Source organism: Passer domesticus, chromosome 3 (assembly GCF_036417665.1).
Source record: "Passer domesticus isolate bPasDom1 chromosome 3, bPasDom1.hap1, whole genome shotgun sequence".
In the NCBI taxonomy this organism is placed as follows: Eukaryota; Metazoa; Chordata; class Aves; order Passeriformes; family Passeridae; genus Passer; species Passer domesticus.
The window spans coordinates 23,426,844-23,453,190 of NC_087476.1; the positions used below are offsets into that span (position 1 = coordinate 23,426,844).

Below are 26,347 nucleotides of genomic sequence, written 5' to 3' on the forward strand. Positions count from 1 at the left end.
TCTAGGTTAAGTGCTATTCCTTGTAGCAGCAAAAATTATTTTCTTCCCCTATAAACTTTATTACTATTATTTGTCATGTTTTGAAATACATAGTTATTTATACTGGGAAGGGGCTTACCAGGCAATCACCTGACAGGCAAATTCAGATAATAGACTCTAGCAAATAAAAATGGTGACCGCCTGCCAACCACCAATATCATTTTCTCAGCAGAGCAGCAATTCATGAGTAATTCAATCAGGTATTCAATAGAAAATTATTCCTGCTTTACAGACTGCCATCACTAACATTGGGCCTGATTTTGCTGCTTAACCACTTTGGCACACAACCACAGACTGTGCAGTATTGGATTTTCTCTCATGCTGTTTCAGTACCAGCAATGTGAAAAGAACGAGACAGAAGGTAGAAATGTGGATAGAGGCCTTTGCATGTTACCATAACATAATCTGCACTTCCACAATAATTTTCAAAAGATGTGGGATAGCATTCACAAAAATTAATAGCAGATCCATAGCACATGAGGAGCATGGAATGCATTTCAGCTGTGACAAGCAAACAGGTGCACTTAGTCTGTGCTTCAAGAGACGTCCAGGAACAGATCTTAGAGTGTAGCAGACATATTGCCTTTTACAGGAGCACGGACTGACTGAATCCTTCCTGGTACAATCCTGATAGAAAATATACCACAGCCCTCAAAATTGTAGTCCCAGATCTTCCTTGATGTAAGGGCACATGGGTTGCTCCAAGGGCTGTTCCCAGTGATCTGCCACCCTTCCTCAGAGCAGCCTGTGGTTAGTTTGTGGCTGCTCCTACAATGTCAATGCTCTGCTAGCTTCTCTTCTGCCTGTGGCTTCTTTTTCCCTTGTACACTGTTTTGCTAACAACCTCCACTGTCTCTCAATTCTCTTATCTACAGCATGCATCGTACACAGACCTAAATTATTTCTGTCAGCTCCTTAAGCAGCCTCATTTTTTTTTTTCTTTTTAGAGCAAATACTCTAAACACTTGGAGTATCACGTCATTTATGATATATCTCCTTTTTCACGCAAATGCCCCCAAGCAAATGTAAGGAACAGCAGCAGATGCCTCCAGCCTTCACTGATTCCTCTCATCATCTCATTTTCTCCAATCTGTGACGAACAGAAGTCTCTCTCTCTCTCTCTTGGTTCATCTGCCTAAAGAAACTCTCTGACTTACACATAGGTAGGAGAGCAATGTCCCAGTACACATCCTCTGTAATATATGGTACATCACGGAGACTGAATGAGACTTACTCCTTCAGAATCGCAGAAACAGAAGACTGCAAAGTAGGCCATTTCAGTTATAACTGGAAGCCCCAAAAGGTCCTCTGAACATCTGCTCTGTTTAGCACAGGCTATAAAGCAGCTTTGTCTACTTCAGGTAAAAAATTAGGAAATCAAGCTTCAGCAGTTGGAATTGTACAGGACATGCTCACTGATGTATATTTTTAAATATGCAAGGACTTTCAAGCTCTGTCACAGGTCGAAATAGAGTCCACCAAGCCTTGTCGTTTTATCCCAGCTTTAGAAAGGATCTGGACTACTTCAAGTACTTATACACAGGACCCAATTTCTTTTTTTTCCCGATTATGGAAAGAAAGATGGAACTTGATTTTCTCTCATATCTCTGCTCTAGCTTGTTTGAATTCAAAGTTCAACTACCTTGTGAAGGGCTAATATCTTATTCTTAGTAGAGTCACGCTGTGGCATCAACATTTTTGTCCTATAAGGTCTTCACTATGATAAAAACAGAACCTCATTCCCAATGTTCACACCTTGTTTAAGTCCTAGAAAATTTTAAAGTATTAGAAGTCATTTTGATCTGAAATGTTCTAGCAGAATTTCACTGTCAAGGGAATGCCCTGTCAGAAAGAATCACCCACTGGAAACAATCAGAGAGCAGCCCCTGTCTTATCAAAGTATATCATTTTTTAAAGTGCAAAGCCTACAGATGAATGATAGTGACCCCCAGACATTAGTTGGGAAATCAGGAGTTCAAAAAGAGATTTTTGAACCCCAAAGAGATTAGCCTTTCATGGTAACGGACAACAAGAAATATTTAACAACTTGTTGATCATGAGGATACAACATGGCAGACTCATGTGCTACATTAGTAAATAGAAAACATGTAAATCCTGAATAAAAATAGAAAATTATAAAATTAATAAAGAAATTATGTTTGAAAAATAGGAAATAAAAAATTTTAAGAAACGCTACTTGCAAAATTTCCTTCTGGGGCAGGTGTTTCATCTAATTGTTTTACATTTCAGGAAAGGTCTTGACTTCTGCAGACTGAAGTAAGTCCATAGATCAGGGGCAAATAAATGTGGTTGAACTGCCAACAATGTAAAATGATTTAAGATAGTCCATGATCTAGCCCCTCTATCTGACAGTGGTAAAAAAATTGCTGCTCATTCCTCAAGTTATTCCTTCTAATCTATTTTCTGGGGGGGAAAAAAGCCTCATAGGTCTTACATTTCTTAGCCCTAAGATTTGCATGAGCTACCCCAATAGTTTCACATATTGTGCTGTACCACCTAAAATAATTAGGGCTGTATAACAGGTCTGAAAAGACAACTCTTGAAAGATCCTCTGAGGTAAAAGCCATTAAAAACTTTAGGGCCACAGTTAATAAAGAACTGTATTCTATTTTGGATTCTTTTCAGAGATGAAGGATTTTAATTTGCAAATAGCAAATCTATATCAAGCCACCTTAAGCCAGTTCCATGCTGATCTCTAAGGCCGACAGAGTGAGAGGCTGATATCTCACCTGCAGTTCAGGAAATGTGAGGAGAGATTTCAATTCAAACCTCGGCAGGAACAGAGAAACCTTGTTTGGAAGTTTCTTTCTTGGTGGTCCATACATAAAAGAAAACTTCTTAAAAGAGAACGGATTTTGATTTCTCATTGCAGAAGGGGTCCTTTTAGTCAGTTTTACATTGCAGAATGAAGGCCCTATGCAAGCTAACATCTACAAATAAAAAGTAAAGACTTTTCTTTCCATAAAACATGCTCCTCATTAAAATTTACAGCTTGCACATTTTTTTCAGTGCCACTGCTATACTGAGACTGTCTGCTTTACTCCTATGGCAAACAATCCTTTTTCCTTATATCTATGATGGAGCTTTTTACATTAAGTCTTAATTTTATCAGGCACCACAGAGAGGAATGTTATGGATTCATAGGGCAGGGAAAAGAAACTGGTAAATGTACTAAAGCTAATCATCATACACGTAAAGAGATAGTATAATTACTCAAAAAAAATTATGGGTTTCTGCCAGAAACAGAAAGCAGATAGCAACAGGAGCACAAGAAAAATGCAAAATGCACTGCAAATCCCAGAGAAGATTTACAGAAGTTGGAATAAATTCCTACAGATTTTACATTAGATTGGGGCAATTTCTAAAGCTTCAGTACTGTAAAGAAAATCTTGAAGAAAAAGAAAGTAAAAATCATTCAAATTGCTTTGTTCATATAGGCATCTGCTTCTGATGAAAAGCACACTCTCTAATAGACTGCGGAAGGAGATGTGGCAGGAGGTCTCTGTTCTGGAGGAAAGGGCTTTCATTTTGTTTTGCAGAATTCTGCTGTGGTGATGTTTTGTGAGGTGCCTGGTCCTGTGTACTTCTGAGTCCTTCCTAATCTTTGCAATATTTTGATATGTTAAGATGGTTGAAAAATGAGAAACTACTCTGTGAAAAAGGAAGTGAAAAAGCCATTCCCCATTCAAGAGTGGCAAAGTAGATGTTCTTTGACATTTTAAAATTTTCTCAGGATCATTAACCAAATCATTCTATCATTCTATGATTATCAAATACATTTTCAAAATGCATAACAAAAGGAATTTTTATAGTTAAACCAAATTCATTTGAGGAAGAAGAACAGAACAGGTCACATTTGCAGTATTAAATAATTACTAATCAAATTTTCAGACATTTAAAATCAAGATTTTTTTTTTTTATGGTCAATTTCAGATAGAAACAATCCAGCCTTAATTTTCAGGAAAGCAAAAAAAATTTTAGCTTGACTCAGCCTTGTAGGAAGCACTCTGCTCATAAGTGACTCCTCTTACAGAACAATTCATATAATCAAACCACATATTGGGCTCAACATCTGAATAAAATCCCAAGTCAATAACCTACAATTTCTTGCAATTTTAATTGTTCACCTGATCAAATCTTGCAGCACTTTTTGCAGTGGTAGAGAGCTCAGCCTTTTACAAGATAAATATGCAGAATCAATTTTTTTCCCCCATAAAATCCAGTCTATTACTCTTCTATACAAAACTTGCCCAGCACAGCCTTGGAGTCCATTCAGTTCAGAGGTGCTGGTGTCCTCAGGTTTGGAGCCTCATCTTCCTGGCCCTACCTCAACTCTGTCCATTTAGGACTTGTAATGCTTCTGGAGTTACCACTGTTTTTTTGGGGGGTTTTTTTGGGTTTTTTTGTTTGTTTGTTTGTTTGTTTGGGGGTTTTTTTGGGGTTTTTTTTTGTTGTTGTTTTTTTTTTGTTGTTGTTGTTGTTCTTGTTGTTTGTAATAAGAAACATGAGACAGCTTAAGTCTTAATTTATGTATCTCTGTGTTGTGTCAGAAGTTAGGAGAGATGAGTCTTCACCTGAAGGCACACTGACTAAAATTCCAAACAGAAATAAGGTACTTAAAAACTGTGAATTTGATTCAGCTTTTAGTAAATCTAAATTTACATGGCTAGATTGAAAGTAGAACCTTCAAGTCATTAAAAACTGAAGAAAAATTACATTTGATTTCGAGGTTATCTGACTTCCTGCAAGTCCATTATCATTCATTGTTTCTTTCCTATGTTTAGCAATGCTCTTTTATTCCTGTACAGTTTGTCAGAGCTAGATTGGTACATCACAGTGGATATTTATGTCAGAGTACAGAGCCAGTGCAACAAGTCTGTCTTTACACTGAGTAATGCAGAGAATAAAATGGAATAAGGGGACAGCTAAGTTCTTATTTTTTTAAATGTACCGACACACCATAGGAGATAGAGCAGCTAGAATTTAATTTGCTGTTTGCTTGTTGCTCACTGGGAAAGCCTGATTTCTATCAGTTCCCTGATGAGTCTGATGAATGTTATCACATACTGTACCTGTAATTTGCCAGAGATCTTGGGTTTTTTTTATACTACATATAATCCCTTTGGCTTCTTCATGCCATTGGGAAATGTCCTTTCCCTGAGTAACAAAGAATGAAGAATACTGAGCCTGTCCTTTCAAACCTTTTGCATGTCTCAAAGGGACCTGGATAACAACCTTTTGTTCCACACTTTTCTCTTTAGGATATCTGCCTTGAGAGAAGAAACATTATTAAGGGATCTAAAAGTAAGCCTTTTCTAAATTTCAAGTTTCTAAAAATCTCATAGAATTTGTACTAGAGGATGGCCTTTACTCTTGCAGTAACTTTCAATTAAAAAAACCCCAACATGTCAAGTAACCCACAAACCACTGGAATAGCTGGTGAGTCATTAAAACCAAGGGTCTATAAATAAATCATACAGCTCTGTGTTTGTATTATACTGTGCTACAGGGTCTATCCAGAGTAATCATTACTCAATGAGAGAATTGCTTTTTCAGTTCTTTGCTATCCACTGAAGGGTACTTTTGAGAGTAGTCATTGACAATACACTGGCAAAAACACTCATTGGCAGCTAGTAACAGAGTGACTGTGATTCCAAAAAGTACAGTAACTTTCTGAGGGAGCTAATCATACTCTATTAGTGAATTTTTCATTGCAGCAATTTTCTACCTGATTATATCACTAATTATTTTCTTTGGAAGAGGGTGAATAGCTATTGAATAATATACTCGACATTTCCCTTTGTATCAAATAAGTATTGGCTACCACTACTATATGTGACTAATTCATTTCAAAAGATTATAATTTTACTGTAAGAAAAAGGCCTCATCCCACAAGATGAGACTGCATTCTTACAGCAGAAGTATATGTAAGGAGTCTGTCTAACAATAAAATTTCAGATTATAGCTGTTAATATGCTATATTAACAGCTTTGCATGTGTTGTACATATTATACAAATGCATTTGTTGTACATATTATACAAATGCTTCGCATTTGTATAATATGTACAACCAGTCTGAGAGTGACTTACTCACTACTGAATAATCTTCATTTATGTTAGTAGTCCTGTTTCACAGGTATGTAAAATGAAATACAGTGCTGATTAGGCCAGCACTGTCCAAACACTATTGCTAATATTATCAAGCTAAGCATTACATTCATCCTCCTAAATCAGATTCCCAAAGAAGCTGAGGGAATTTACTCCTCACTGAACTCGCTGCTTACCATGCTAGCTATATTTAAATATTCAGACTTTAAAATGTTGTTGTAATTGGATAAAAGCATCAAAAGTTTATGCCAGAGCTATAACTAGGCATATACTGGCTCCCGAGTTCTTTTCCTAAACACCAAGAAAAATATCCTCTATTCTATTATGAAATACAGTATTTGCCATTTTTTCCCCAATTTCCAAAAGGCAATGTTAAAATTCAAGTTTTCTTTGGATATATCATCAGTTTTCCCATCTCTTTAATACATTTATTTACACAGCTTTACAAATAAGTTCAAAATCATATGTGGCAGTAGCCATGAATAGAATTTTAAATGCTGGCTTTTATGTAACCTTGTAAACAGTTTTATCATTCAGCTTTTGCTTGCCCACTAACTGGTCAGTGATTTCAGAAAACCATTATTCTTTTATAACTCAAGGTATTAAATATGAGTTTTCCTTCCAAAATCATATTATTAAATATGCATCCACAGGAAGCAATGAATTTTATCATCAGCACTAATGTTTTAACTTCCAATTCCTGTCAGTGAAAGTAAAAAACTTTCTAAACCCTTGGTACCTTGCAGGTTTGGTGACACCTACGGCACATGGTTTGTCTGTGTGCACTGGGGTACCCTGGCACAGCTGAACATGGTGCTGTGGGCATGGCCCTCCACTGAGGCCACATGGCAAATCTGTGATGAGGCTGGCTGGCAACCAAGTTTTTTACTTTACTGCACAGTGCAGTCATGTCTTTATTCCCCTGGGTTTAGAAAGGTTCAATGGCTCCCAGACCTGTTTTTTTGCAGCTGTGCTGGCAAGCTTCAGTCAATGCTAATTCTGTCAGTTGACAAAAAACCTTCCATAAGGGCATCTAGAAAGCCAAAAAATTCCTTTCTGGCTCACTCACTTCTTGAAAGATTCAGATCCTGAAATCCCATCAATCTTTCCCACCCACCTGTTTTATTTTATTTTTATTCATTCCCATTTGGGAAAAAAAAAAGAGTAAATTTTAATGATGTAGCTTTTTCACCAAAATCACCTAGTATTTTCCATCCAGCTCTGCTAATGAATGAATGGATTTTTTTTAATCCCTAGGGACTGTATATCAGTGAAGGGGGCAATTCTAACCCAAAATATTTCAGCTGCCCTGGAAGATTCTGGGAATCCAGATAATTTTCTCATGCCCTGAGCACCAATGGTAAAATGAGATGGATGCAAAATTCAATTAGATTTGAAGGGCTCAGCTGGCCATCATTTTAGAACAGTTTCAAAGTCATTGGAATCAGTATATCGCATTTCTTTTGACAGCTTATGGAAAAGCAACCAATGAGAGAGTACAAAATGTCATCCTGGCACACCTCATGTGTCAGTATGCAACAGGGACCTCAGGAAACCTCTTCTATGGAGCTGTTGAAGAGGAACAAAGGATTTTGCAGAAACATTGCAATGCAAAATTGAAAACTCATATTCTTTAGTCAGAGGAAAGTTGAGAGCAACTACCATTAAAAGGATATAAGTTTTTGTGGGAAATGTTTAAATGTTTCCCAATCCTGGAAATAAATCAGAATCCTGACCTGGAAAAAGCTTCAGAGGTGATTTATGTGGTACATGCATGGTATGTAGAATACATCTAGGTGCAAATATTAAGCCAAATTCCTGAAGATTACAGAAGGAAATAGCAGGGGGATATGAGATTTGGGATTTAACTGTACCAGCTGAGAATAGAATGGCTGCAGTAAAACAATTTTCCAGTTGTACTAAAACAGCAATCTCTGACTCAGATTTCCAAACAGAAACACAAAAAATTCCCAGAGTAAAAAGAGAAAAAAAAATCAATCAGAAAGGCAAAAGTTTTGCATGGAAATTTCAGTGTTCATCCAATCAATTTTTGTAGTAAATGTGAAAATTTCTTGTCAGAAAAAAAGGCATTGTTATGAAAGTTTGATTTGTACCATATGTATTCTGTAATATAGAATTTTACAGAATACATATGGTACAGACTTGTACAAGTTAGTACCATGTGTATTGTGTAAAATTCTAAAAAACATTGGTTGACTTTCTGGTTTAGATGGCCTGTAATAACAGTCACTGTATTGCTTTCTGTTGAAAAGGTGGGTCAAACTGAAATGGGGGTCTTAGAATCACAAAATATGCTGAGATGGGAGGGACTCAGCAGGATTATCAAGTCCAACTCCTGGCATTCCTAAGGGACAGCCCCAAGCGTCACACCATGAGAGCGTTTTCCAAACACTTGAATTCTGTCAGGCTTGGTGCCCTGAGCACTGCCCTGCCAGTTCAGTTCCCAGCCATCCTCTGGATGAAGAAACTTCTTCTAATATCCAACCTACAGCTCCCCTGGCACAATTTCAGGCCACTCCCTCGGGTCCTGTCACTGTCACCACAGAGCAAAGATCAGTGCCTGCCCCTCCTCGTCCCCTCACAAGAAGCTGTAGCTGCAGTGAGCTCTCCCCTCAGTCTCCTCCAGCCTGCACAGACCAAGTGACCTCAGCTGCTTCTCACACAGCTTCCCCTCAAGGGAACCATCTTTGTTATCCTCCTGTGGACGCTCTAACAGTTTAATGTCTTTTTTATATTGTGGTACCCAAAATTGCCCCCCATCACCTGAGGTGAGGCTGTCCCAGTGCAGAGCAGGACGATCCCCTCCCTTGCCTGGCAGGCAATGCTGTGCCTGATGCCCTCCAGGACAGGGTTGGCCCTCCTGCCTGCCAGGGCACTGCTGGCTCAGACTCAGCTTGTCATTGATCAGGGCCTCCAGGCCCCTTTCCATGGCACTGCTTTCCAGCATCTCATTTCCTAGTATATACACAAAACCAGGGCTGCCCTGTCCCAGGTGCCTTATCCCTGAAACTGCTGGCTGCCATTCATTCAGAATATTTCATTGTTCCAAGCTGTCACATGGAAGCTATTTTCCAAAATATGGGCTGTATATATATGGCTGGTCAGAAACCAGGCAGATTGAAGAGGCTTTATTTCCTATTTTCTTGGTGGACTTTTCAGAATTTGTGTGTACTAGGAACAGTCCAGAAAATACAGTGAATTCAATTTGGAGTGAGAGAAGAACCTGCTATGTGAAACTGAAATGGAGAAAAATCTTTGTAGGTAAACTTCTCACTGAGAAAGTGCCTTGGAGGTATGTGAGAGAAGGTATATCGCACTGTTTTGTTTCTACTGTGTATCAAAAAATGAGAGCTTGCATATACTTTTTTAACACAAAATAAGACTTACTTGGCTGCACTTAGCCTTTTTATCTTTCTAGCCAGTAAACCTTCAGATCATACTTTCTGGCAAATTATAGAACACTGAAGGAGCATCAAAAACCCTAACAAGTAAAAAAATTTACTTTATAGGCAGCTGATGAATAATGAAAGGAACACTTGGGGACAGAAGGCCAAATCAAGAATTCATTTAGTTAATTAGGCCATTGTTAAGACTCACCTGTTGGACTTAGGGAATACCTGCTCAAACTCATCATTCTCCCTACCTAATCTACAATACATAAATCCTTCAAATCTAGATTCATTCACAGTCTAATTAAGACAGAAAAAAATGGTTCATGTATAAGCTTAAAAATACATTTAAGTAATTTTATTTCTAAGAATATGACCTTAACCACCCTAGTAAGGGTCATCATTAGCAATTAATCAGTCTGTTTACTGTGGCTAACATTACATTATAGTCATGTATTCCTGTATTTCCCTTGGTTATTATTAGACATAAGTAGAATATATGGTAGCACCCAGCCTCTGTCATAATTCCTTAGGAAAAGTTTTATGATTTGTTGCCCATTAGCATAAACCAAATCTCACAGCTTATGTACCATAAGCTCTCAGGACCAATGCTGACATCCCTCAAACACAGGTGCCTAAGGGATATGCACCGCAATGACTAAACTTCTGAAAGAAACTTAGCATCAGTCTGGTTCTTTAAAAAGATTAACTTAAGCTGGCCATTAATCAGCCCAGTTTCTAATGAGTTTCCAAAAGAATAGGCTTAAATTGAAAAATTATATAAAAAATATTTGCCCATGTGTTCTGTGTGTTGTTGATGTTGGAACCATAATCAACATTCATTTCATTCTCTATGAAGACAAGGTGAAACTCAGTCATTTTAGTTCTGTCCAAGTTATCCTTTTCTACAATGACTAAAATTCATGGCTTTTAATATTTACGTTACATCATCAGCTAAATATTCAATTTCTTTTATTAATGTTTGTTATTTTCAGATTATATGAGAAAAATATTTTAAGAAAAATATGTGTACTTTAAAAAATAAATGAAAACATATTTATATGACACTTTACTAATTACACACTGAAATATTTTCAGAAAATTTTATCAAGTGAGTATTTGAAAGACTGTAGTAGACACGGTGCTCTAGAAGTGTCCAAAAGTGAAATGTCAAATCTACAAAGACTACTAGGGAAGATCTCTGTTTACATATTCTCAGCTAGCTATTTTTTTCCAGAGCATTTACTTGGAGCAACTCTACAACGTAGTAAATTTTAATCAAAAATATGAAAAAAATATAATCCGAATATTTCTCACCGTGATCATGATGTTCCTTCTACTGATCCTATTTGTAAGCAGAAACAAAATTCCCTATGCAAATTAGCAGGTGAAGAAAATATTTACTGTTTGACTAGCTTGCCAGGGACTCCGTGTTTAACTGTATAATTATATACATTAGCAGTAGGATTTCTCATATGAAAAAGCTCTAACTAGCCACTAAACATTTTGAAGTGATGTAGACCACCTTTTGCTCCTGGATTATAATGCAGCATTTCCAGGTGTAGCGCAAAAGATGATACAGTTAAATACCCTTTGTGTGTACCCTTGGTTTTCACTGAGATGGGTTAATATCTCAGTTCCAGGCAGGATGCCTTATTTGTCCCTGCAAACAAGCCAGTATCCAAAGAACTTCAAAAACCAGGCTTCACCTCTTTTTGATTTTGTGGCATTACAACTGTTTTTACAACCTACTCAGTGATAACGTTTTTAAAATTTTATTTTGTGTTAAGAAGTCAATACTCCAACAAGTAGTTGTGCAATGAAGGATTTATAAGGCAGATTTTCAAACTATAAACATGCTCACCAGACAGCATTCTGCCTAAGTCCAGAACAACCCTGGTGTGCTGGATGGAGAGTGGTCAGAGTTATGCAGATGCAGTACATCTGGATGACCTTGTTTGCAGAAATTGAATGGTTTTGAGGGATGTTTTCTTCTGGTGCAAGTAGGCTGCTTTCACCACAAAGAAATGCCATTTGCCATACCAGAAATTTATAAACTTAACAAATATCTTCCCTCCACACCTCAGTTTCTAACACATGCCATAAGGAAATTCTTCCAAGTGAACCAATTCTAAAATTTAATAGATTTATAGTTTTAGAGGCATATTATTTCATTTTGCTGTCTGAGCAAGAAGACCATATCATTCCACTTTACCATTTCTGAACTAAGACAGAAACCTCCAGTACTGTTAGAGAGTTCATCTTTTGAAAAAGAGACAGACTTGATGCAAACCCTTCTAATAATAAAGTACCTACCATAAGTTCTCTGTTATAGATTAAGTCTTTCTAGTGGTTAATTACTTTCATACCCAGACAAATGGGCCCTTTCCCATGTTTGAATTAGTCTACCTTCAGCTTCCAGCCGCTGTGGGTTACAATGACTTTTCTAATCAGGCACATCTCTACTGTCTAATACCTCCTGTCCATTTAAGTTCTAAAGAATTAAGTAATCTTATAAAATGCCAGTAAAAACTGTGTTCTCTCTTGTTTGCCCTTCCTCTGCCCCACTGAGCTCTGGGTGCAGCCCTAATGAACTACATATATTGGCTTTTGTGCCTTTTATGTATTTCACAAAACCTATGAAATACACAGGTCAAGTCGATGAAAAAGGGAAAGCAAATGCTTGGCAAATCCTCATCTACAGTTAAGGAAGTATGGTCATTGAAAAGGAAGTATGTAAATTCTTTCTAGGTGCAAGTCTTGGATTTCATTATGTTTCTTTCAAGTACAATGAAGTTGGGGTACACAGGGTTCCCTGCCTCAAATGTTTCAATTTTCTTTTTAGTGAAAATAAAGAGTAATAACGTAAGCAGAAATGCTTTGTGACTTTCATCAGAATAGCTTTTTTCTGCAGTTAGCTCCAGTAACACACTCTTTAATCTACTCACACAATCACACAAAGAAAAGCATGAGATTTAGTTTGAAGCAGGATTATAAATAAACAACAACAATCAAAAACAACCAAACTAACAAATAAAACAGACCCAACTCACAATTAGATGGTTAGCCTATACCTCTTCAAGCTGTCCAGGGACTTTTTCATTCAGATGTCATCCTTAAAAGGCAAACATTATATTTTACATTGTTTGAGAAACAGAACTACAGGAAAATCAGGGTCTTAAGTGAAAAACTTTGGTATTGTATATTCAAGAATGATTTAGCATGCAAATATTGAAGTCACCAGTAGCAACCGCATAATTCAGTTTGCTAAAAGCACTGTACTATTAGGCTATACTCCCTTGTCTTTTTTCTAAAATATTTCCTCCTGTATTTAAACTTGTCAATCTTAGTGCCAGCTGAAATTTAATTTATTTTGGAAAATGTGACTATTCTTCCATATCAAATAATTATCTCTTTCATAAATTTTAACATTATTTCACTGATATAATTCTTCTGTACCTAGGTTAGGCAACAATGTCACTTCATGTATTTCATTAATGATCTTTTACACTAATAGTCAGAGCTACATTATTTTGTCAAGTTAAAAGAAAAGTTAATTCTTTGACATCCACAGGCAATATTTATCCATTCTTCATCTTCCTGATAATAACAGGCTGTGCCAGGAATGCTCAGAGGAAGTATACTTCTTCTGGTAAAATGATTGGATAAGGACTCAAGAGACCTGACCCTGCTGTAGAATACCTGTATGACCTTTGGCAAATCACTTGTTAGATGTATGCTTAATAGCTGTACCTGCAATCAGAAAATTACATCTGCCAGGTGTGGTAGGGTGTATTTGCTTTATATTTAGGGGTCTAGGAGTAGCTCAGAATGCTGAATCCTCCATGAAACAACAAATTTGAGAATATGTATGGAATATGAAAGAAATAAGACTTCTGAATTAGAGAAACACTACTAATCTATTGAAAAAACACATAAAAATATGATTCAAAATAAAATTCATTACATGACAATGTGTAATATCAAGAAACTTACAACTACTGGGCATTTTGGCAAAAAGCCTCTTGAGAACCAATTAGAGATACAAGCATTGTTCACAACTCCGCTTTTGTCCAGACCCTGGGTGTAATTTCTAGCAATTCTTACTAAGTATCCTTTCCTACTGAAAATACTACAGTGTAGTGTCATGCCTGAAAATGTTTTCCTCCATTCTTTTGTAGAGTAAATTATTCCTAGTACTTGATTGTTATGGCAAAGGGATACCTAGAGAGGAAGGGCAGAAAAGCAGAAAGCAAAATGTTAAATTGGTATTACAAAGAGAAATTTGGTCTCTTGGCAATCCTGAAGTACTGATGATCATAAGGAAGGAGCAAATACCAGCATCTGATTTGTCTGGCATGAATCTGAGGGATTCATTTAGTACCAAAAAATATTGTACAGAGTTCTTTTAAATAGATTTACAGTCACTGCTAACATAGTAAAAAAAAAGGATAGGAAAATAATTTTTTCCCCTGTGCAACATAATGGCAGCTAAGCTTACAAGACTCTGGGAACAATGTCTTTTAAAGCCCAGATGAGTTTAGGATGCCTACTGAAAAGAACTTATACTCTGTGACCAGTTTGCACTGCATTCAATGGGCAAGAACAGGGAGAAACTGCACTAATGGAAAAGTCAGATGAATCATCTGGGATGGATCACTTGGCAAAAGGCTGTTTTAAGTGCAGTGGTGCAGCAGAATTTAATGCATGAGAGAAGATACTGTGTACAAGGAGAAAAGGAGAGAGAAAATACAGGCTGGTGAACAGCCACAGACAGGACTTGTGACATTGCAAACAAATTAAAAATAATCATCAATGTATTATACCTCTAATATGCTAATTAATAGGCCCTAATTGACTGATACTAGTAATAATTGCAGTAACTGCTGTTGCTATTTCACATTGACGTTCTGTCATTTCAGGATATCTAAATCAACTCTTCAAGTGCTCGTACACTCTGGGCCCTCAGAAAAGACAGCATTACAAATGTCTGAGGAGAGTACATCTTGTTTCATAGGGAGAATGGAGGAAACAAAAGGATTCCTTGCATTCATCAACTTTTCTTACCCGTGTTTTCTTCCTTTGTTGCTTATGCCTGCTACTGGGCATATCACCCACCTGTGGGTCCTCTCATCTCCTCTTCTTTTGGTCTCACTTTTATGCAGCTTTCTGAAAAGTAAGGCAAAGTAAATACAGTAAGTGTGTACTTGTTAGACATATGAGAGAGGGTGGAATTCCTTTACCACAGAGAGGAGGTTAGATAAGGGTAAAAACAAAGAGAAAACTCTTCTTTGGATGTGATGAATGATGTATGATAAATCATGCACTGTTTACTCAGAAAACTTATTTATATACAAGTACCTGAAAAGGAAAACAGGTTAATAAAGATTAATTTTCACTGTTATGCACAGAAATTCTTTTAAGCTACAATATCAGATGCTATTTGAATGACTGCAATATATTTTTGTTGTTAATTTGGATCAAAGCCATCTACTATGGCAGTCTGGGTCACTCTGACAATAAAAAGGTTCAGATCACAGCCCTCAGTCTCCTGTCTGCTGACAAAAACTGTGGTCAGATGTTAGAGTATTAATGCTATTAATACTCATAAGGCTTGGTCTGAAATCCTGCATATTGTCACCAAAACTTAATAAAGTTAATTCCAAAGGGATGAGAAAGGGTGCATTAAACTATCATGCATGATATAGAACATATTTTTCATGAGTAAAAAAAGAAAACAAAATTCTTCAGCCTAGCAGGGAAAACCAGCAAAACCAAGACTGGGTGAAGAAATTATTGTTTCCTAAAAATATATCAGGAGAATAAACAGAAGAGAAGGAAGCTCAAGAGAAAAAAAAACCATTGCCTAAAACAAGCAAAACAACATTTTATGGTAAAGGGCATTGCTGACACAAGAACAAATGAACAAAACCTAGATGTGACTCAGTTTAGCCTACAATTTATGGTAATTTGTTATACTAGAAGAATAAGATTTTGTAACAATATTCTAACAGAAATATTAAGCAAAGATCTATGTTTTCTTGGTTTTAAATAGAGCTTATTATGGTCAGGCAGATATGACTACATAATAGAAATTGCAATATATCATTTGGCATTATGACCCAAGGATCTTTATGCTTCTATTGCAGATGTCTAGACATGTAGATGAAGATGGCTGCTAAAATTGCAGATCAAGGATTTATTTCAGGAACATTCATAACCTTCTTCCCCATAAACTCTAAATTTAATGGTATTATTATTACTTTTCCAATTTTCCTTGTTTTGTGAAGTTATCATCAGAGCACATCAGGACAAAACCTCTTCTTCTTACCCATATAGTCCCATTGCAGCAGCACCTGCACACATAGGGCACATCAAAATTGTTTATTTCTACCTGCACCTATGAGTTTCTTCTGTATGTATATCCACAGTTAAAACACTTTTTTTTAAGAGAGATCTGCTATTTGTGGCTGGCTGTTTAATGTTCTATGTACCAATTACAAGCAAGGGGACAGCGTATAACTTCACCTAATGGGATGGAAATACTTTGGCATGAACTCTGACATGCAAGGATCATACATATAAATAACTTTTTAAATTTTTTTAATGTCACAGGAATATTTAATGCTTTTTTAAACTCAGATACTGTATTGATAACAGTGTAGATACAGATGAAGAGAAGAGAAGAGAAGAGAAGAGAAGAGAAGAGAAGAGAAGAGAAGAGAAGAGAAGAGAAGAGAAGAGAAGAGAAGAGAAGAGAAGAGAAGAGAAGAGAAGAGAAGAGAAGAGAAGAGAATGGTTCTGCAGATACTCCATCCCAATCAACACTGAGTAAAGAGTAGCTACACACATGGAACTACATAATATGAATCAACTGTAACTTATAATTAAACTTCTGGGTTGGATTTATCAGTCACTCATGTTATTCCTGTGCCATCAGTCAGCATGTTACCTTGAGTGAGATGCTTTTGTTCTTCAGTGAACACAACTCCATGAACAAGAAGGATGTGAAAAGGTTTATTAATATCTACAGTTACAGTACAGCAATAATATCATAACAGCCCTATAGGTATAATGGCATAACTTCTTTTTTCCGATATAATTTTTCAAAGAAAGTTATAATAGGACATTTATAAGAGTATATTTTTTCCTTTATTGCATAACAGTGAATTTCTGTGATCCTTCCTCAGTCCTGTTTTGGAATGGGATGTCCCATCCAATCCGATTCTCTGTGTCTTCTCCATCCCTATCCCCCAAAATGAATAACATAAGAATGATGTGCTGATCAATCTGTTTATGTAGACAAGGCGAAAAAATCCTCAGTGTTCAGAAAAAAAGGCCATACTCTGTGGCAGTAAGCCAGAGGACTTCTGATAGTTGACATTCAACAAACAGTAGTGCTGTTGAGAGAACATGGCAAGGAACTGAGGATACACAGTATAATTTGTTTGCATAGCTTTTATACTGTACAATAGGTCAACAGTGACAGATGCAGACACACCTGAACTTAGTGTCTTGCCAAAGCCAGAAAGACACGTCTAGAAGTGAGCTGGCAAGTCTGTCTGTGATTGCTGTACCAAGTGAACTTTCTTTGCTGGGCCTCAGCCAGGTGAGGGGTTTACGTACATTGCATTTTTATTAAGCACAGTGTGTCCTGCACATCTGAAAGTCATCTTGATCCCCATATCATCAACAGAGAGAACAGCCAAAACTAGAAGATTAACAACATATTTACTATAAATTATAGTCAATTGATAGATACTTTAATGCAGAGATGGTCTTCTGGGTTGAATTCATAGACAAAAACCCTGAAAAATCCTTTATCTGCTTTTATGATGCACAAAAATATAACTTTTATAATTTCCCTCAAGGTTTCCTTGGCCCATTCTTAAAAAGCCTCTTGATAGTTATTCTATAAACTCTCTTACACATAAAAAAGCATCCACTTTGTAAACTTTTTCATTATTACCTTCCATCCCTATGACCCAGTATATCCTTCTCAAAATAACATTCCTTTATGTGACAATTCATGTCTCTTTAAAAGATTAAGAATGTGACTTGCTTGTACATCTTCATTTTTTGGTTGAACATGTGTCTGTCAAATATGGAAGAACCTCTGTGTTTTGATTGTTTCTGGTACTTCCTCTCCCATATTTTCGTATGCAAACAGGTGCTGATTCAATGCTCATGCTCTTTGCATCACATGACAGGAAGCTGTGACATCATGTGGAGAAGACTGGCACATTTTTTCACATGATAGATGTTCATTTGTCTGTCCAACTATGTGGTAGCAGCACAAACTCTTTAACTACATCCAAAGAAGTGGCAGGTTCAGCTCAACCTTAGAAATGGCTCCTCTGATTTGAAGCAGCTGCAACATCCAGTGAAAAGCTGCTAGTCCAGCTGGAGCTTGCTCTGTGCCTGTGATTGCAGTCAATATTTTTTCTGTCACTAAAAAATACATCAGTAATGGATAATATTTAGAGTAGAAGACATGAAGGAGAAAGAGAAAGCCTGTGGATCTGGCTGCTCTCTGCAATTCTGCAAGTCTCAATCCACAATTACTTTTGCCTCTTGGTCCTTCTCCATACAAGATTTCCATTTTGGAAACAAAACTATCTAGAATGTACTGTCCTGAGACTGTATACTTTATTTTCACCAGCAAACTTTCTTTACTGTACAAGTAAATTTTTGTAGCCATGTATCACACAAGGTGAGATTTCTTCTATATAAAATGTGTGTATGCGTATATAATGGTACCTTGTTTTTTTAATTTATGGAGTGTTTCCTTCTTTTGTTTTGGTTAAGGGTAATCAAGAGATCCTGTCTGACCTTCTCCACAGTAGGAACTATTATATGCACCAGTTTTGTTATATCCTCTCTTGCACTTATTCTTTCCATAAAAATTAGCCCTCACTTCTTTAATCTCTCTTCATGTGGAAGCTCCCATCAAAGGCTTACACACAGAAATGGATTTGGTTTTAGAAAAGAAAACTTCTGTTAAACTAATTGAGAACCTCTTTGAGGAAAATGGAACAAACGTATCAAGATAAAGGGGGGCAGCATAAAAAATTAAAAGTAAGCTTTCTTTTCTTTGCATAGTGGAAATACCTCAGGCTAAGAGCTTATTGAACAGGGCACATGTATTATTATCTCCTTCTCAAGGGACTTGCTACCAAAGGCTTTTTGTCCTCACTATTAGTTATGTTGGCAGGTGTTCCTTACAGCTCAGAACTTGGCCATTTGGATATCATGATTTAAGTTATATCAGAATCTCAATCTCCTGACAGGTACAATTTGATGTCATTCTGTGCTACACAAAAATATACTTCTTAAATGCAACACATTGGGCTGCTACTTTTTTCCTGGCATAGAGCAGAACTTTAGTGAATACCACCATTTGATCTCAGCACATGGCTTGGAGCTCAAATGATTGATTGTTAGTGCTCATCTTATTCTTGTGAACTTGTCTCTGCTATTATACGACTTTGGTTTAATCTCACTAATAAATCCACACTTTTAATTTTAGCAAGATCAACACCTATCTTAAAAAGTCAGATTTTGCATTTTCTGGAACCTGAGGGCTTGAAAATAAAAAAAAAAAGAAGTTCTGTACTGCATATAGAAACTCATCAGAATAAAGATATTGGGCTAGATAGCTTCATACAGAATTTTGGTAAACACTAACTTGAGGGGTTTTTTCACAATATTTCCATAAGAGTTTCAAATTGAATGTGTTAGGATCTTTCTGCCAGGAGTTAAAAAGGACAAGGACCCACACCCCGTACTCCTAAAAAGTAGCTAAATGCTACCACCTGCTTTCCACGGGAGCCTGAGAAAATATATCATGTCACCTGAACATGCTAAAGAACAAGAATTCCTCACCTGAGTTAAAAAAGACCTGAAGAGTTATAGTCTTCATTGAAGAGGGGAAAGATGAGAGAAATATATTAAGGTAATTTAGAAAACCTCAGTAGCTGAAAGAATGGAACGTTGGTGCTTCTGGGCTTTGTTCATTATCAGCCTGTCCTCTTCCTACAGCTTGTCAGTATCTTGGCAGAGTGCCCCTCTCCTTTCTGGGCTATTCACCAATCACTGGTTTTTGCCCAGCCTCAGAGAAATCCAACTGTTCCAGAATCATCTGCTGTTGTTCCTAAGTGATGTATAGTTTCCTGGGACTCCATTAGCAACATGATCCAAAGGCTTTGCTGAGCAAGGAGCACCAGAGTTCCTGTCCAAGGCTGCTGTTTTGGGGACCTCAGCCTCAACAGCTGCTGGTTTTGCCCCTTGCTCTTGATTACTGTTGTGAGCCATATGAAGGCATGCTTCCTGTCCTCTCTTGACTCTTCTGGCTACGTTTCACAAGAAGCTCTGCAGCAAGTCAGCCTTTTTTTAGGATTCCTGCCTCAGAGACTTGGCAGACCTCTCATCCTAAAAATCCTGTACATGGCTTTATTGTCCATCCATTTTAAGCCAGGAATAAAAATGTTGTGTTCATCTCAACTTTATGGCAAAATCTTTTTTTCCAAGACAGTGTTAGCTCATGTGCATGCAGATGACATATGATGCCGAAGGGATCCCTCTATGTGTGCCAAGGAGAGCTGGCAGCACACCCCTTCCCTCAGAGGTATGCTTCTCTATCTGAAGTTCTCAAAACCTATAGATTATCCCTCTCTCTGTTCCCCAACAGATGTCAACAATTGGATCTTGCCTTCAGGCTTACACCTGGAGTTGAGACATTTCTAAATTACATGAAAAAGCCACAAACAGAGGAAAAATATAAGAGTGCATTTTAGCACAGCCATCCTCTGCCTATTAGTTTATGTTGTACTTTCAACATGGAAGTGTGCAATGAAAGACAAAACCCACTTATAGCTTGTATTCCTTAGGACTTAATTTTAGAGTATATTCCTGAAAGACAGTCAAGGTAATTTTCAAACAGTCATGGTATTTTTTGAAAACAAGTACCTCAGTGACTTTCCAGTGGAGACCAGTATTTCAAGCCAGAGATTTTCTCAGAAGTTAGGACAGAAGACTACAAAGTGTTGACTGGCTGGAAAATGAGATTTGCCAAATCAATTATGTCATTGATTTATCTGCAAGGGTAGCTCACCTCCTGCAGTAGCCAGGAAAAGCACTTCCTCAAAGGGTAATGCACCAATTCGATAAGCCATTAGCTATTTGTATTGGCTTTTTCTGGCATGATATCTATCAAAGAGAAATATACACATTTCTTACACAACCTGATCAGATGGTAGTCTTTTTCCTGAGACAAAAGGCTGGGTGTTTTATTCTCCAGGAAAAATATTTTTTTAGATACCTAACTTAAAGAAGTCTGAAAATAGTTTTGAATAGATCTGGGAAAATAACCTGTCCAAAATCAGTCTTCCTTTTCTCAAAATTTGTGATGGTCTGTACATTAAAGCAGACTTGTGCCTACATGTCAAATGGAATAAATCTGTTCTTGTCTGAGCCTAACATGACCTAAGTATGTGGTGGCAGCTCCTTTACAGTGACATTAGTAGGGTTTGGGTACAGTGTTGAGTGCATGCAGAGGCTTGAGAGAAGTGCAGGATGCAAGAACTAAGTAAACCCATGGGAATATCCTTCTGATATCCTTCTGACTCTGATAGTCATCAGAGTTTGAATCTTCAGAGGAGTTGGTGAAGATTGTTCCTGTTCAGTGGAAAAAAGGAGAACAGAGAAAATATATATCAGAGGATGGAAGATGCTTGTTACTCTCTTGGGATGATGCACCACTCATGATCCAACTCTGAGTTAGGAGTTTGCTGTACCCTAAATCTACATCAGCAAATATGAGATATAAAAATTATATGAGATAATGTCCCTTGAAAAGAAGAAATCAAACCAAACAAACAGAAAACTCACAGTGATAGTGGGTAAAGTATTCCATTGAAAGAACTGTGTAGAAACAGAGGGGATAAAAATTAGAAATGGACAAGGCTGTGAAACACATTTTCTCATTGTAAGATTCCTTGTACTATTTTATGCTGTCTTTACTGGTCTGTAGTCCTTTCTCACAGCTTGCTAGATTTATGTACTGTTAAGTATGATATTGAAAATGATTCATGCCTTTGTTGCTGATTGGATTATTCCTATCTAATAATATCTTAAGCATGAAGCAAACTATTCAGAAATCTGCAGTTCATACTCTTTTCCAAGAATAATAAATTCAGCATCTACCATAGAGGTTTACATCCCTTCTTTGATATTTTTATTGCACTATAATTTACCTATTGGAGGCTATTTCTCAATTTATTTCTCCCAAATTCTCACAAAATCCATCTCCACATAGTACTGTACAGTAACCATGGCTTTTCATTATTTTCAAGTTAGGAGTGATCATGCTTGGAATTCAGGTAGGTATTCAAGACAAACACAAATAAAAAACCTCATTTGAATACTGAATCAGAATATCACACATTCCAGCTTGTGTCCATTGCCACTCATCCTGCTGCTGTGCACCTCCAGCTGTAAAGCTCTCTCTCCCTTGTATCCTCCAGTCCTTCAGGTGTAGGCAGTAATAAGGTGTCCTTTCTGTTTCCATTTACAGGCTGAACAAAAACAGGTCTCAGCCTGTCCTTGTCTGATGTGTGCTGTATTTTCCTTGGCTCGGGACTCCACTGGACTCACTTCAGTATGTCTGGTATGTACTCATGGCAAAGGAAACACTTTTTTCAAATAGGGTGGAATTTCTGCTTTCATCTAGATATGTGGCAGAAGTGACATAAGGGAGCAAGACCTCAGTGTTTATAGCCCTGGTAAAACTCTTTCTGAGGGCACCAGATGACAGAGGTGTGTCCAAATTTCAACAAGGTCTATATTTTTTTTTACTCCCCTTTTTTTTTTTTTCCTAATCCAGTCCATTTTCTTTGTCAGGGTTTCATGAGTTGATTCTTACAAGTCAAAGATATAGGCCTCTAAAAGACCCAAGGAGCATTCACACAACAATCATCTGTCATAATCTCCTGGGAACGAAGTCCAATGCATGTTTGGAATGGCTAGTAAATTATTTATGGACTGTTTGAGAGCTGTAAAATATTCCACACAGATCTTTAAAAGCATTTAATTCTATATAAAATATAATGTAGTCAAAACAAACAAACAAAAAAACCAACAAGCAGCAAAACTACACATAAGACAAAAGAAAGCCTTTATTTAGCAATGTGAGCAATAGAGTAAAACACAAAATAATAAATTATTCATTTTCCATGTTTTCAAAACACACTATGGATTTATGGCTATTTAAGATCTTTGAGAACCCCTGAAGCATTTGTCATCCTTGCACAATGCTAAGAGTATGTCCCATTTCACAGAATCTCTTTCTCTTATGCTGTAATATTAGTATCATTGTTAACCTAAACTTTCTACACCCGCCCTCTACCCTGCTCTCCTGAAGTGTTTAAATTTGCCTTAGCAACATCTCACTTACTTTTCTCCATTTCATGAAATTTCTAATCCATAAACTTTAGTCTTTCAAAGGGTATTTTCCAAGATAAGTTTTAAAAAGTTAGTAAATATGTAATATTCATCTGTGTGGAGACAACGTAGGTGCAGGAAAAATCCCTGACCATAAGCACTATTAATTGTGTTTGTTTGCCTTTACTCAGAGCTCACAAAAATGTTTTTAAAATTTGATTTTATAAAAAAAATAAAAACAAAACCACACAGAGAATTTTTTGCTTCAACTGTATTTCTGAAATGGAATATTCATTGTTGGTCAGATTGGAACCTGTTTGCCCATGCTTCCTCCCTTGAGATGCAAGCAAAACTCTTCTCCCAGGAGAGGGTACTAAGCAGGATCAGCTAAGCATGGTAAGAAGAAAAGGAACATGGAATGAAATTTACTATCTTTCAGAAGAAGAAGGCATGAAATTGGGTGTGTTATGTTAGAGAAGTGTTGTGCATTAAGCTGCTTACAGGGAAGTATGCCTGAGTAAAGGGCAAGTTTCTTGTAAACTGTAATGCCATTCTACTTGAACTTTATCTGAGTTATTTTTGACTTTCTTCAGCATTACCTTTGTTAATTTGCCAAGTTTATATAGTTGACCATTATCAGCCCTTGATATTAAGACGATCCTGAGAGTTTGGAGGGTCTTCAATCTGAATGTGTCACTGTGACCAAGAGTTGATCCTTGTCAAAGTGATAACTCCTTGTGCTTGACTAATTGTCTGCAGGGCAAGGAGAAAGAAATAGTCTCCTTCAAAATAACAATACCATTTGACATTTATTAGCATGTTAAACCCACCAGGACCACAATACAACTGGAATAGTTGACAAAAGTAGAACATGCTGTGTGCAGTGAGTTCTACTGTTATTACACTAATCAGAAATGCCTCATTGTCACTTTGGGCTTTCTGATGTTTGTTGTTGTGTACGCCTGTTATCCCATTTCTGTTTCACTCTAGCTCTTTAAAGGATGTCTTTTTATGACACAGAAACACAGCATCGAGCAGAATGTCTCCTAGCTAGAAGACAAGACACTACTACAAAGCACTTAATAAAGGCATCACTAACAATGACTACATCAATCACAACAAAAGGAACAACAACAACCAGTTATTATTTTGTAATAACACTGAGCAATATCAATGGTCGTGTTATTGTTGTTGTTACCACCACTACCTGTCTGTACTTTGGACATTTTTTCTCAGATTCCTGGAAAGAAGCAGGGACTCAGAGGCTCAGAGGTGTTCTTTGCTTGAGCACACTCTTCTTCCAGTAAAACTGAGATTGGGATGGACAACACAAAAGATCTATTATCGTTGGAAACTGTCAAATTTTAGTTTCAGGTCAATAAAGTCACTGAAAGTCTAACCAAATACTTTTTAGGTCCATACCTGAGATGTTTTGTCCAAGATTGATAACAGGTTGTTGTGGCTAAGATTAGCTTCATAAGGGAGAGAGTAAAAATATAGCTAAGGCTAACTATTAGATGCTTTAGAAGTGACTAGAAACTCAGACACAAATTAGGAAATAGAACTGCTCCATAAAAGGGGAAGAACTCAAAAAGGAATCCACTTTGCAGAAGGGAGCTACTTAGGCTCATCTGCAGAAAATGTTGTAATGAAGAGATGCTGCATATACTTAATTCCAGAAAAGATGGGTATGCTTTTTTTCTGCTTGAGATTTACAGCTAGAAACTCTGCCCTAGAGTTAATCATGTAACTCACATTTTTTTTCTTCTAAAATAATAGTCATTCTCTTTTCAGTACATATTCAGTTGTTGCAATACTGTGTAGTGTGAGTAGACCGATTAAGCTATCTAAACTACAAAACTAAGTTAAACCTATGCCTGTACAAATGCACAAAACCCTGGCATCTATGGGAAAGCCCTTTGCTTTTCATGAGAGAAATTTTTAATTAATATCTATTGAAGTGCTTCTACTATACAAAATAATTAATTTTTGGTGGAAGTAGCATAGCTGAGAACAACCTTATAGCCTGTATCATTGAAATCCTTTGGCAGCCTCCAGTTCAAGCCAGCATTGGAACATCCACTTAAAATTTTGTAGAAAACTGAACACTCCAAAGTCAGAATTAACTAAATCTGTCTTTTCTGCATTGCTGCACTGCATCATCATTTCTTGTCACTGTTTTGGGAGGGTTGGGCCTTTGCCTGGAATTTCCAATGAGGTATTATAAGAAATGTTCATTACACAAGTTTGTCTTACACAGCAGTGGGATAGACCTTGAGATACTCAGCAGAGTTCCAGTTTGTTTAGTGATGTACAGATAAAGTCATTGAAATGTAAATATTGAGACCAAGACTCAGAGAGGTTTTTAAGGTCCTGAATCTGAAGCAATCACCACTTCTACTACTTTCAATTAATTAAAGGCTGGCAGGATAAATTTCTTTGGGGATCAGATTTTTTTGCAGCTATAGACCTTTACAGGTTTAGGCATTGGTTAGTAAGGTCTTATAAATGCTACTGGCACCTGAATCTTAGAAGCCATTGGGTGTTTGAAGCAAAAAGTTTAATTCAGTCTTGTCAATTTATCTCCTTCTGTCTATCTCAAATCTCATTTTGTCCTGTCAGAGCTGAAGTTTCCTCAAGAATAGATTTACCTTTTTGCACAGTCTATATTTTCCGGTAGTAGTCATTTGTTTAAGGATATACAGCTGTTACCGAGAATTGTGCTGTTCATGTTGACTAAGCTGCTTTAGGTGATATACTTTGAAAGATACTTTTGTTTTAGTAGCTATTGTATTATCATTAGTCTTTGTTAATATGGTTTTATTGATCAGACAAATATTACTTCATTATTTGGTTAAATTAAAAGTCCAGGAACTGAAAGATATAGACTTACATAAGACACTTGTTTTAGAACTCCATGACATTTTGATTAAAAAATAAGCTCTATACGCTATCATCCACATACATTCTAAATTAATTCAGAAGTAACTTGCAGATGTATTTAATGAAGTATCTATGGGTGAGCAATAATGATTAAATAGATGCAGTGCTAGAGGAGGTAAACATGAATTGATACATGAAACTAACATTTTCACCTGTATGCATTGGTAAAACTACAATTTACACCATATGCAGCTGACACACAGACTGCAGAGTGGCAAACTAATAAGGACAAATCAATTATGCAGAGGAATCAGTTTCTCAGCAAGCCACCACCTTCCATGTTAAGGATGAATGCAACATATGTACTGAGGAATGAGAAACACTGGCCATATCTACAGAATAAGACATAATTCCCTGGAAGATAAGACTTCTAAAACACTTATTAG

General features: G+C 36.8%; 1 long non-coding RNA gene across 1 annotated transcript in view; it reads right to left on the reverse strand.

Moving 5' to 3' along the window:
- Positions 1-22,851: 22,851 nt before the first annotated feature.
- The window catches only part of LOC135296148 (uncharacterized), a 28,213-nt gene continuing 24,717 nt past the window's right edge, over positions 22,852-26,347 (reverse strand). The window contains exon 5 of the long non-coding RNA XR_010358207.1: positions 22,852-23,771. This is a non-coding gene — a long non-coding RNA (uncharacterized LOC135296148). The remainder of the gene's footprint in view (positions 23,772-26,347) is intronic.